This window comes from Pantherophis guttatus, chromosome 18, assembly GCF_059756535.1.
Source record: "Pantherophis guttatus breed Tessera chromosome 18, ASM5975653v1, whole genome shotgun sequence".
NCBI lineage: Eukaryota > Metazoa > Chordata > Lepidosauria > Squamata > Colubridae > Pantherophis > Pantherophis guttatus.
This window is the reverse complement of record NC_142080.1, coordinates 13656965-13670586: the sequence shown is the minus strand read 5'-3', so window position 1 is coordinate 13670586 and position 13622 is coordinate 13656965.

Genomic DNA, 13622 nt, shown 5'->3' with positions numbered 1-13622 from the left:
GTGGAGGTGGCGGGCCACCCCCAAGGCTGGTCTCCTGCCGATAGTGAGTGTTGGTGCCCCGGTCCAGCTGGGGGGCGCTGGCCTACCCTCTCGGGGTCGGGTAGGACTCCTCTGCTGGGGTGTTGCAGTCCTCCCTTGCTGGAGCAGTGTAGGTCACCCTCGCCGGGGTGGTGCAGGTCTACCCTGCCAGGGTGGCGGTGGTCGACCCTTCCAGGTTGGTGTTTGCTCACTGGACTGGGTTGTCGCCGGTCTACCCCGTTGCTGTGGTGTCGGTCTCCCTCACCTGGATGGCGGCGGACGACCCTGCTGGGTTGGTGTTGGCCCGCCGTGTCAGGTGGTCTCCGGTCTACCCTGTCGTGGTGATGGAGGTCCCGTCTGCCGCGGGGTCACTGGTCACTGTTGCCATAGGGCTGTCGGCTCGTCCTGCTGAGGTGGTCCCGGTCTACCGTGTCTTCTTCGCTGACCTGCTGGTTACTCTCTTTGCCGGGAGGGTGTCGGTCTGCCCTGTTGGGGTGGGGCAGGCCTCCCTCCACAGGGTGTTGTAGGCCTACCTCGTTGGGGGGTGGCAGGCCTACCTCGTCGGGGGGTGGTAGCTCTACCTCGTCTGGGTGCGGTAGGTCTACCTCGTTGGGGGGTGGCAGGCCTACCTCGTCGGGGGGGTGGTAGGTCTACCTCGTCTGGGTGGTTTTCCTCGATTCCCCTCCACCTTTTCCGGAGCTGGTCGATGTGCCGTCTGCATGATCGTCTGTTGTCCAGCTCCACCTCGTACGATCTTGGACCGGTCACTCTCCCGATTCAGCCCTTGGCCCATTTTGGTGGACCCTGGAAGTTCAGCGTGAACATCAGGTCTCCGTTAGTGAAGCTGCGCGTCGGCGGTGGGTTGGTCGGCTTGTCTTTTGGGTTGTACTGCGGATAGAGCCGATCTAGCGGAGAGCGGAGCCTTCTCCCCATCAGGAGTTCTGCTGGGCTTTTCTTGGTGCTCGCGTGTGGTGTGTGATATGCTGGGCCAGCAGGAACTTATCGATTTGTTTCTGCCAGTCTCCAGTGCCCATCTTGGAGAGCGTGTCCTTTGTGAGGCGCACCATTTTTTCCGCCTGCCCGTTTCCCGCCGGTCTGTATGGGGCGATGAGGGCGTGTCTGATGCCCTGTTCTGCCAGGAAGTCTTCCATCGCCTTTGCCGTGAGTTGCGGGCCATTGTCGGAGACCAGGATGTCCAGTAGGCCGTGGGTGGCGAACAACCGGCGGAGCGCCCTAATGGTGGCATCTATTGTGGTGGAGGGCATTGTTATTACCTCCAACCATTTTGAGAAGGCGTCCACCACGATGAGCAGGAACTTCCCCTTCATGGGCCCCGCGAAGTCGATATGTATCCTCGACCATGGGTTGCTGGGCTGTTCCCACTCTGTCGGCTGGGCTTGCGGTGGCGCCGGTTGCGATGCTTGGCACGGGTCACATCCGGCGATCCACGCTTCTATGTCCTTGTCTAACAAGGGCCACCAGATGTAGCTTCGTGCCAACGCCTTCATCCGGACTATGCCTGGATGGCCACTATGCAGGGTCTCCAATGTTTTTCGTTGCAGGGTGTGGGGAATCACCACCCTGTCATCCCAGAGGAGGCAGCCTTTCATTGCGGACAGTTCTTGCTACCTCCGTACGAAAGGGGTGAAGTCTTCGCCCAGTCTCTCCATCGGCCATCCCCGTAAAGTCCAGGACAGCACTTGCTTCAAGGTTTTGTCCCTGAAGGTGTGGCTTGCCACCATGGTGGATGACACTGGGCACATCTGGTCCTCATCGATGTGATAGAGGCTGAGGGTGAGTGCCGGATCTATCACAGGTTCTCGCACCGGGCATCTGCTGAGGCTGTCTGCGTTGCATATGTTCTTACTGGGTCGGTGGATCAGGTTGTAGGAATAACCGGGAAAGAAGATGGCCCAGTGTGTCATCCTGGGTGACATGTACGCAGGCATTGGCTTGTCCCCTGCGAGCAGTCCCAGCAATGGTTTGTGGTCTGTGATGATTGTAAAAGCCCTTCCATACAAGTCTTTGTGGAAACGCTTTATACCGGCTACAATGGCAAGAACTTCTTTGTCCAGCTGGCTATAACTGCGCTCCGCTAAGGACATCGTCTTGGAACAGTAAGCGATGGGGGCTTTGGATCCGTTGGGCAGCTGATGGCTTAGAACAGCCCCGACTCCGTACGGTGATGCGTCGCAAGTCAGAGACAGTGGGAGTGACTCATGATATTGCATGAGGATGCTGTCAGAGGAGAGGAGTCTTTTGATCTTCTGGAAAACTGCCTCTTCTTCTTCTCCCCACTTCCAAGGAACCGCCTTGCCTAGGAGACGGTGGAGTGGCTCAGCAACGGTGGCTTTCTGTTTCAAAAAGACACTGTAAAAATTCAGTGGTCTCAAGAAAGCCTGCAGCTCCATTTTTGTTTTGGGGGCTGGAGCTTCGTGTATAGCCCTAACTTTGCTTTTGGTGGGGTGGAAGCCCTTGCTATCAATTAGATAGCCCAGGAACTCGACCTCCTGAACCCCAATGATGCATTTGTCCTTCTGACTCTTAGTCCCTTCGCCTGGAACCACTGTAGGGCCACCCTGAGCCGTTCCATTAGTTGGGATTCCGAGTCTCCAGAGACTAGTACGTCATCAAAGTATGGCACTACCCCTGGAATGCCTTGTAGAAGGCGTTCCATCATGGATTGAAAGATACCTGGGGCAGCGCTGACTCCAAATTGGAGGCGGTTGCATTTAAATGCGCCCCTATGCGTGACAATAGTTGTGCCTCCGCAGTCTTTTCATCTACTGGCAGTTGCTGGTAAGCCTGGGCCAGGTCCAGTTTTGCAAATATGGTCCCGCTGCCAAGTGAATGCAACAGATGTTGCACCACTGGCACGGGATATGCGCTCTGCTGCAGTGCCCTGTTAATGGTGCACTTATAGTCGGCGCAGATGAGCACAGATCCATCATGCTTCATGGGGGTCACAATGGGGGTCTCCCATGCTGCATGATCAATCGGTTCCAAGATGCCCTGGGTGATTAATTTGTCCAGCTGGGCATCCACTTTAGGCCGGAGGGCAAACGGAACTCTGCGGGGCTTAAGCCGAATTGGAACAATTTTCAGGTCTAAATTGAAGGAAATGGGTTTCCCCAAAAATTTACCTAAGCTCCCGTTGAAAACGTCCTTGAAGTCCTCTAGGAGCTGGTTGAGTGAATTCTGCCAAATTTGGTTGATGCCGCCAATTGTGAGCCCTAGGGGCTTGAACCACTCCATGCCTAGCAGGGTCGGATGGGCTTCCTTCACCACCGCGATGGGGAGGTCCCCTGCGAAGTCTTTGAAGTTCACTCTGATGTGGGTCCTTCCCAGGATCCCGATGGGATGGCCCCCGAAGTCCACCAGTCGCGCTTGCAGTGGTTCCAGTTGCTTCTTGGATAGCCGCAGCTTGAGTCGTTTAAGCTGGTCCCAGGCTATTATTGAATAGGGCGACCCTGAGTCAATTTCCATGGGGCATGGTGCCCCTTCCACGTGGATGGTCACGTGGAACTTGTCGGATCCCTTGGCAGCAGCGTGTGCTATGGTCGTCTGGTGTATCCCTCTGCTCTTTGCATGGCCATCTCCGTCACGCCGCGGGTACTGGGACCGTTTGGATGACCTCTGGTGTTCGTGGTCCGTGGCCCTGGGAGCCTCCCAACTTGGTTCTGCCACTCTGCAGGCTTCAGCAATGTGGCCCTTCCTCCCGCAGCGTCTGCAGGTTGCATCCCGCCAGTGACATCTGGCGCGTGGATGGTCCCCCTTGCAGCTGGCGCAGCATTCCTCCCATCTGCCATTTTGGGGGTTTTTCCCGCTTCTGGGGTCTTGTGACCTTATGGACGGCCATCTCACAATCGGATTCTGACCCTGTGGAGGTCTTGTCCGAAGATGGCTGTGGATCCCTGTGGACCTTGTGGATCCCCTTGGATCTCCGCATTGCAGCTGCTGCTCTGTCGGATGCCTCGGCGGCTGTGGCTTCTTCGATGACATCTTTTAGCGAGACTTTCTTTCAGCTGAGGAGCTTCTTTTGGACTGTGCTGTCCCTCATGCCGAAGATTATTCGGTCCCTCAGCTGAACGTCCACATTCTCGAATTCACAGCTGGACGCGATCTTCTGGAGCGCCGAAACGAAGTCTTTGAATGACTCTCCGTCGTGCTGGTTGCGCTGATGGAAGTCGAAACGGTTGGCTAGCGGTGTGCTCGATGGGGCATAGTGCTCCTGGAGTATCTCTTGCAGCTCGGCCCACGGCATCAACTCGATGTCCCTTGGTGCCACGAGATCCATGGCCATCTGTAGGACTCCCGAGCCGCAGTGAGCCAGGAAGAGAGCCCTCTTCCTGTTGTCGTCCAGGTCGGTGAATCTGCTGCCCTCCAGGGACTGTCTGAATCAGACCATGAACGCCTTCCACTTCTCCTGGTTCGGATCGAAGGGAGCCATCGAGATCTGTGGTCCGGCCATGGTTCAGTGATTCAGCTCTTTTTGGGTAGCGAGGGCGATCGTGCCTGTTGCTCTGCAGTTGGTTCTTTGCTCGTCCTTCGTCACCAGTGTTAGATCGGCGCCGGAAAGAAACGCGACTCAGCTCTGGTCCGTTCAGCACTTTATTAGAATAGTAAAACAGACTGCTGGCTGGGGCTGCCAAGCTGCCTTATATGCATCTCAGGCATGCCAGCCAGCCAATGACAGTTGTTTAAACTTCCCGCTGGTGGAATCAGCCAATCCCCCGGCGGATGTCCTTATAAGGACATAACAATCTCCTTTTGCGATTTTCTGACAAGCAGAGTAACGGGAAAGCCAGATTCACTTAACAACCATGTTATTAACTTAATAACTGCAGTGATTCACTTAACAACGGTGATAAGAAAGGGCATTAATGGGGCAAAATTCAACTAATGTTTCACTTAGTAACAAAACGTTTGGGTTCACTTGTGGTTGTAAGTTGAGGGCTGCCTGTAAAAGGAAGGCTAAAACTTAAAAAATATAAAACACAAACAGCAGAAAAAAAATAACCAGCAGCATAAACATGGCTTAAAATGTTTTTAAGAGACTTATTGACTGAGACAACAAGGAGAATTTTGCACAGAAAGTTTTCTCTAGAGAGATTGTCTTCCAGCTTCTGAAAGGTAGTTAGTGGTAGCGTGCACACAACCTGGTTGATCTTTGTTTTGCTTAACCAAGGGAATAAACCATAATTGGGTGTGCTGATAGAACATATAACCTATAAACCAGGATTTGAAGATTGTTGGCGCAGCTGCACCAAACAAACCGCCATTTGTCTTCGCGTGTTGTGTGAATACAGTCACTGAGCAAATAAAATGGACTTTCTTTGGACTTATTCGTCTGTTGGTTTGTCCGATGTATGTGGTGGGGCAGGCGGTGCATGGGATTTCATATACTCCTTGATTTTCTAACTCAATTTTGTCTTTGGGGTTCCTTAGGATGGTGGATATCCTAAGGAAATCAAGGAGTATATGAAATCCCATGCACCGCCTGCCCCACCACATACATCGGACAAACCAACAGATGAATAAGTGCACGCATAGAAGAACACAAGAACTCAGTCAGAAAAGAGGAACCAACTTCTTCCCTGGTCCAACACCTTAAAGCCACAGGACATGATATTGACTTTAAAAAGACCAGAACTATCACCAAAACTGAACACTTTAACAACAGAATAATCAGAGAAGCCATCGAGATAGAAAAACGCCCACACAGCATGAACAAACGAGATGATACCTCCCGCCTACCAGCCATTTGGAAACCCGCCCTTATTGACAAACGAGTCCCTAACACGACGAATGACACCAGACCCACATTCACAAGAGCCACACAGGATGTCACCACCACACATCCACGCAGAAAGCAGACTCAAACCCACACTGATAATGAGCCACGACCAAGGACCAGAAGCCAGACCGCAGCTGCATCATTAGCCACTTTAAACCCCTCCAATCCATACATGAAGCAGACTGACACCCACCATGAAGAGCTCGCACGGCCACAAACACGAAGCCAAACAACAACAACGCAGCTCACCAGCTCAAATCCCCCTGCAACTCAGACTAAGCTGAGCACAACCAAGCCCCCACCCAAACAGAACACACCCCCAGCCAATCAGAGCACAACCAACCCCCCCATCCAATCAGAGCACAGCCAAGCCCCTAACCAATCAGAACACACCTCCACCCAATCAGAACACAGCCAAGTTCCCACCCAATCAGCTCACACCCCCACTAGCAGTTAAAAGGAAGAGACAGCTGCGATCTCACATTGCTCCTGGAAGCACAAAGCCGAGAACACCAGCCTGAAGATGACGAATGAGACTTCGTTGAAACGTCGCCAAGACACTTCCAATTTTACGTGGGAGAAGACCCGAATAACCAAAGACCTACATACAAACACCCGCGAAAACCTGAGAAAACATATATGTATCACCCAGAGTTAACAGTTAAGATATATCAAATCAAGTAGTGTTTTAAAACAAAGGTATACATGTCTTTGACCAATTCTATCTTACTTTCATTGCCGCAACAGAAAATTTAACTTCTGCACAAAGACCCAGAGAAAGTTCGTGTAAAATTTAGCTGGACTCTTCAATAATTTATTTGTTAGGGGTACAATGTAGATTCACGAAATGTCTTTGTAAAATTGACAATGTGGTAATGCATGTGAGACAATTTCAACCATCCGGAGCAGGCAGGGAGGGCTTTAATTTTTCCAAGGGGCCACATGAGAACCTGGGACGGATGGGAAGAGATGCACCAATAGGGCCGTGAAGGTGCAGAGGCATGCATGCACATACATGCATCAATTGCAAAAAAAAAAAAAAGGCAATTGGCTTCAAAATGGAAGCAATGCAATTGTATTGTGTGCCTGGCATACAGTTATTTACATTGGTTTTCTAATTTCTGATTGACCTCACGTGGGTGGGACAGGGACAGTCAGAGGGTTGGATGTGGCCCAGAGGCTGAAAAATGTCCAGGTCTGATCCAGAGGAAAGTTGCCCCTCTCAGTCTTTGGGTGCTAGGTGGCAAATAAAGGCCTGTCCCACTCACACCAGGCATGATGGTGGTGGTCTCATCCAAGCTGGGCATGGCTGCTTGCTTGGAAAATCCAGGTGCTCTCCAAGATGTTCTCTCAAAGAGATGTTGCCCTCCTTTGGAGTCCTAGAACTGGCCTTTTTGTTGTTAGTTGCAAAGTCATCGCGACCCCATGGACAAGGTTCCTCCAGGCCTTCCTGTCCTCTACCATCCTCTGGAGTCCATTGAAGCTCACGCCTACTGCTTCAGTGACTCCATCCAGCCACCTCGTTCTCTGCCGTCCCCTTCTTCTTCTTTTGCCCTCCATCATTCCCAACATTAGGCTCTTCTCCAGGGAGTCCTTCCTTTTCATTAGGTGGCCAAAGGATTTGAGTTTCCTCTTCAGGATCCGGCCTTCTAAAGAGCAGTCAGGGTTGATCTCCTCTAGACCGACCGGTTGGATCGCCTTGCAGTCCAAGGGACTCTCAGGAGTCTTCTCCAGCACCAGAGTTCAAAGGCCTCCATTCTTTGGCGCTCAGCCTTCCTTATGGTCCAACTTTCACAGCCATCCATTGCAACTGGGAAAACCAAAGCCTTGACTATATGCACTTTCCCCATCTATTTGCCAGTAATTGAGAGGGCCAGGCACCATGATCTTAGTTTTCTTAATGTTGAGTTTCAAGTCAACTTTTACACTCTCCTTCATCTATCTTTGACTGATAGAAAGTAGCAAAATCCAGAAACATCTCAGAAAAAAAAGTTTGGATTATCTTGCTTGAAGGTGTAACAATTAATTAATTAATTTACTTTTGCAATCAATATACAGTGTACCAAAATGAATATCCCACTCACCTAAAGATAAAATTCACTATATCCATCGAGTGTTTTAACAGTACTACAAGTACTGTTACTTGTAGTAACAGTAGAGAATAGTGCAATCAGCGCAGAAAAACAGAAAATAAGGACTAGGGGGGACATGATAGCAGTCTTCCAGCATTTGAGGGGCTGCCACAGAGAGGAGGAAGGGGGTCAAGCTATTCTCCAAAGCACCAGAAGGCAGGACAAGAAACAACGGATGGAAACTAACCAAGGAGAGAAACAGCCTGGAATTAAGGAGAAACTTCCTAACAGTGGGAGAACAATTTATCAGTGGAACAGGTTGCCACCTGAAGTTGTGGGTGCTCCATCACTGGAGGCTGTCAAAAAAAACCCCCATTTGTCTGAAATGATAGAGGATCTCCTGCTTGTGCAGGGCGTTCGACTAGACGACCTCCAAGGTCCCTTCCAACATTGGCATCCTGTTATTCTGTTTTCGCTACTCTCAACAATGTTTGTATATTTTATTTTCTTCATCTTCAATGCATTTTTCTGAACAAAGCTAACTCAATTTTATTTTTTATATATTAAATTTATTTGCTGCCCATCTTGCCGTGAGGAGTCTGAATTTTGATTTCCAGATTGATTATTTTACCTATTCCTGTAAATAATAAACCCCAGACATTTCTGATTCTTGGGCATGGCTCTCACAGATGGCCTTTCTTAATGTGGCCATGCAGGCAGAGCATAGATTTCTTCTTATTTTTATATATATATCACTTTCACTAGAGTGATGTACCACACAGATGTTATTTCAGTGTAATTTCCTTGAATTTAGGCAGAGGATGAGAATATTGATTTGGATCCACAAATCCAAAAAGTAATTGGTTTGGTTTTAATGTTACATGAATCTAGCGATTGAGATTGAAAACCATGATTTATGGCTTAATATGTGTTGACAGTTCAGCTAATCTTGGTTTATTTAGTAAACCATGATTAATCTAAAAATGTCACCATGATGTTCACCTGACATAAAATAACTTGCACACCCCTGCCTCTCCTTTTTTGCAGACCAAGCCCAGGAGCGAGGCAGATGTTTGATACACACACACCCCATTTCAGAAAGGAACAGTTGGTTTATTTGAAAATAAATCTGGCACCCCTCAAGTGATTCAGATCACCCATCGCTCGCATGATGGGGAGAACCAAACAGCTCTGCCTGGGATGGCCGTGGGGAGACCCGAGGCAGAGTTTGCAAGGAGCTGGGGCCGGGCTCTTGAGGGGCAGGGAAGAGAGAGACCTTCACAAGCCCCAGCCCCCCCATCACCTGGGACAATCACGGTGGGGGGGGAAGGGAATTTGGCCTCCCAGATTGGCAAAACGGGGTGCCCTCTTCTTCTGCTCTCTCTCTCTTTATGCCAGTTCTGTGAAAACATTTCAGGCTGACTTGTGGGCAGAAAGCCAACAGCCGACTCCTTCCACTCCCCCCTAAACCCGTCAACTGTAGCTTGGAGTGAAAGGCAACTCAGGCTTCCAGCTTGTTATCTCTTCGAGCAGATGTAGGCCTGCTAGACTCGGCTGAACCACAACTCCCAGCATGCAATGCTGCTGATCAGGAATCCTGGGGGATGTCAGGTAGTCCTGCTACATCCTACAACATGGTTTTATTGCAGTATGTGTGTGTGTGTGTGTGTGTGTGTGTGTGTGTGTGTGTGTGTTTTAACTTTGGCAGGTTCCCAGAGTTGCTGGGAGTTGGGTCGTGTGCAGGTTTGATCAATAACCCATAAATAAATCCAGAGTGCCACAGGTTTCCCGCCCCTGGGAAGAGGGAGAACTCCTGGTAAGCCTGGCGGAAGCTCTTTACTCCTTGTTGCTAGGAGTTCCGCCGGCTGAAATCCAATCAAACTTGTGTCTGCCACAAAAACAGGGAGCAGCTTTGTCTGAAAGAGGCAGGGCAGAGAGGATTCTGGTGTGCTTCTTCTTCCTCGGAGGGAGGAAGTTGAACTGAGAGAAGATATTTCTGAGTGTATAAATGGCACAGTGGCTAGGATGTTGAATGGAGTGTGAATCTCCGGCAGCTTCTTCACCAGCTGGATGGCCTCTGCTGGGGCACAATCCTGCCCTCCTTTTCTCTCCCTGCCTCAGGCAGAGCCGGAGCTTTCCCGGGGGGGGGGGGAAGGGGGACACACTCTGAGAGCTGCTTTGTGCGGGACCCGACTCTGAATGGGGATTACCCCATGGAAACAGAGCGCCGTCTGGCCTCCTTGGGGACAGCGCCAGGGTGGCTCAGACTCCCAGCCACGTGGCAAGAGTGACATTCAACACCAGGCCCAGGTGGCCGGGAAGGCAGCCGCCAGGGCGATGCCAGCTGGAGTCACAGAGCAGCCCTTGGAAACAAAGAGTGGGCAACTGGCACACAGGGGCCCAAATCGGGCATGCTGGTGGAGCCCGTTCTGCTCTGGAGGGCAGGCAAGGGGGATAACCAGCAGGGTTTGGGGAACCACAAAGCAGAGGGAAATCCACAGGAATTAAACGTAAAAGAGACATCCATAGCTCTGGATGGCGACTGTGTTTGCATCACTCCATTGTCTGGGGCCGGGGTGTCCAAGCTGGGTAACGTTAAAATCTGTGGACTTCAACTCAGAATTCTGGGAGTTGTAGTCTACAAGTCTAAAAGTTGTCAAGGCTGGACACCCCTGCCCTAGGGTGTGATCAGTTTTTTGTTTCAGGACATTGTGCCAACTCAGAAAATGAGGTTGAGAAAACAATGGTTACCTTAATGCTGAATAAGCATCTTGTGTGAATTCAGCCGCCCTGGACCTGTTGCCTAAGAGAAAGCCACGAAGGTCCCAAGGAAACGCTCTTTGGGGGCTCTCTGCCCACACCCTGTGAACAACACCATCGCAATACCCATGATGCCACAGCAGCCCCTGGGCTTGGCAGGCGGAAGGAGGCTGTCCCGGTTGTGGCACTAAATGGGCAAAGTAGCCGGGGGTCTCTCCTCAGCTCATCGATGGCTGAGTTGCGGACATGTGAACTGTTGGCACCTCCCTTTTGGGCCCCAGTGGTCCTATGGGGCCTTCTTGGCATTTCTGAGCGTTTTAATGGGCCTTAAGACTGGCAGACAGATAGCCTGGAAGCTCCTAAAGCTGCTCCCCAGACGAGGAAGCCTGCGCTGGAGGGGAGTGGGCTGGGGGCCACACCACCTTGACTGAGCTCCAGGGTGGTGGGCCAGATGCCGAGAGAAGGCACTAGGCAGGGTGCCACCTCAGCCCACCTGCCCCAGGTCTCCCAGCCTCTGGCACGCTTGGCATTTAGTAGCCCAGGATGACCCAGGTGCCAAAGGGCAGTTAAGACCAGGCTCCCCATTCATTTGAAATAGAAATGAATGTATGCTTCTTCTCCGGGCCTTTCGTTGTTTCTCCTTCTGTCAGCCTTCCAGGGTAGACCAAACGGGAAACACAACCTGTTGTGATGAACCAATTATATATCAACAGAATCCTGCAAGTGCACACCTCCCACTTTCTCTGGCCTCTGAGCAGCCTTAAGGAAGGTCCTCCCGAGCTTCTTTCTACCCCCGTTGTGTACCAAGGGCTGTGCAGTCTCTTCTCGGACTGTTCTTTAGGGAACGCCTCCTTACCTCTTCTCTCAAAGTTTTTCTCAGACACCATTACACCTTCTGCACAATAACAACTACAGGTAGTCCTTGACTTACAACTGTTTGTTTAGTGACCGTTCAAAGTTACAACGGTACTGAAAAAGTGACTTATGACAGTTTTTCACACTTATGACCGATGCTGCATCCTTATGGTCACGTGATCAAAATTCAGATGCTTAGTATGACACTTGCAGTGTCCTGGGTTCACGTGATCCCCTTTTGTGACCTTCTAACAAGCAGAGCGAACGGGGAACCCATACTCACTTAGCAACCGTGTTACTAATTTAACAATTGCAGTGATGCACTTAACAACTGTGGTAAGAAAGGTAGTCAAATGAGGCAAAACTCTATTAACAAATATCTCAACAATAGAAATTTTGGGCTCAATTATGGTCGTAAGGCAAGGACTACCCGTATAACTTGGTAGCACCATCTGGAGGGGCTCTGAGTCCTCACCCTAGGCTTCCAGAGTCACCACCAAGGGGCTCCCGTGGGGGGCAGAGCAGGGCCTGGAAGCTGCTCCCTGGATTCTGCTGAAGCCCCAGACATGCCAAAAGGCCTGGAAAAGCCATCCTTGAGCTGGAAAACACCCCTGCAGAGTCTCACCATCCAGCTCCCCCCCTCTGGGGGCTCAGCCTTCATGCAGAAACCGAAGCCCCCAGGCGATCCTCAAAAAAGAAAGAGGGCTTCACGGGGATCTTGGAATCAGGTGAATAGAAAGTTGGTGAATGAACGGATCAATAAGTAAAATTATAACAGGAAGCCAATTAATGTTAAAACCCATGAGAAAACCCATCAATCAAATTATTTTATTCATTTAAGAAAATTTATAGGGCAGCCCAACTCACTCTCAGTGACTCCGGGTGGCTTACAAAGATTAAAAGATTAATATAAAAAAATAAAAAGCAATGACACCCCACCCACCCCACTTCCTGGGAACAACAATCACTCAACCGATCAGCCACCTGATAGTCTCCCCTCCCTCCCACTCTGGGTTCCCCGGGGCCCTTGGCAAAACCAGACCTGCGGGGCCTTGCGAAGGAGTGTTGGTGTGGGGGAATTACGCTAAGCTGCCACTTTGAAAACTTTTTGAAGGAACCTAAAGTCATTCAGGGCTGCACAAGGTGGGTCCCAGGCAGGATAGAAAGTTATTCAGTACATGAAGAGTAAGCCTGTTAACTGCATTTAATCAGTCAGTCAATTAATTCAACCACTCTCCTTTGTATTACTTAGAGATAACTTTGGCTCTTGCTCAAAGTCCCTCATCCAGACTGAGGGGTTCATACAACTCACCCAAATCACATTCAGTCTGACGGGAGATCATTTGATTTGGGGGGCGGAGGCACCAGGATGGCCTGGAAAGCACATTTCACCACCAGATGGCAGCCTCACTCTCTTTTGCACTTGGAGGTTTGCATATTATTTGCATATGCTAATAAGGAGACTGGAATCGATCAGCATGTAGGGAAATTAACCCGAGTGAGTGATTAAAAGAGCAATCAAGGGGGGCTGGAAGCCGCAGGTTCTGCCTTGTAATGAAATGTGTTTGTCTGATAAAGAGCCACAGAGGAGAGACCTTGTCCAGATGGGCTCTTGCTCTGACTGTCTGGGGTGGGGGTCTCCCAGGGGACCACACTTGGAGGGGGATGGGGCAGGGCTCTCAAAGCAGCTGGGAGGCCTTGTCTGAAAGCTCACCCTGGCCCAGTCTCTTTGTTCCAGAAATTACTGCAGAAATAAGGATGGCTCGCCTCACAGGGTCGTTGTGAAGGACTGTCAAACTTGACTTCATGGATATCTGACTTCCATGGCACCCTTGAGAAGGCAGGGGATGGAGTCTTAATAAAACCCAGTGCAAATGAGAAAAACAGAATTCTCATCTTGAAAAATAACCATCAATTCAAGGAATTCTCTGCAGCTGGATTTCTCCAACCCTTTTTTCCGAAGCCGCCTCCCCCCAAAGTTGGCCCAGCGACCCTTGTCTGGCCTGAGGGCTTTGAGTCCCGATGGAGGGGTGGAAAAGGGAGACACTTCAGACATTCCTGGTTTGCATGAGAACCACCGTAAGCTGGGACTTCCACAGGAAGGGTGAGAAATAGAGCTA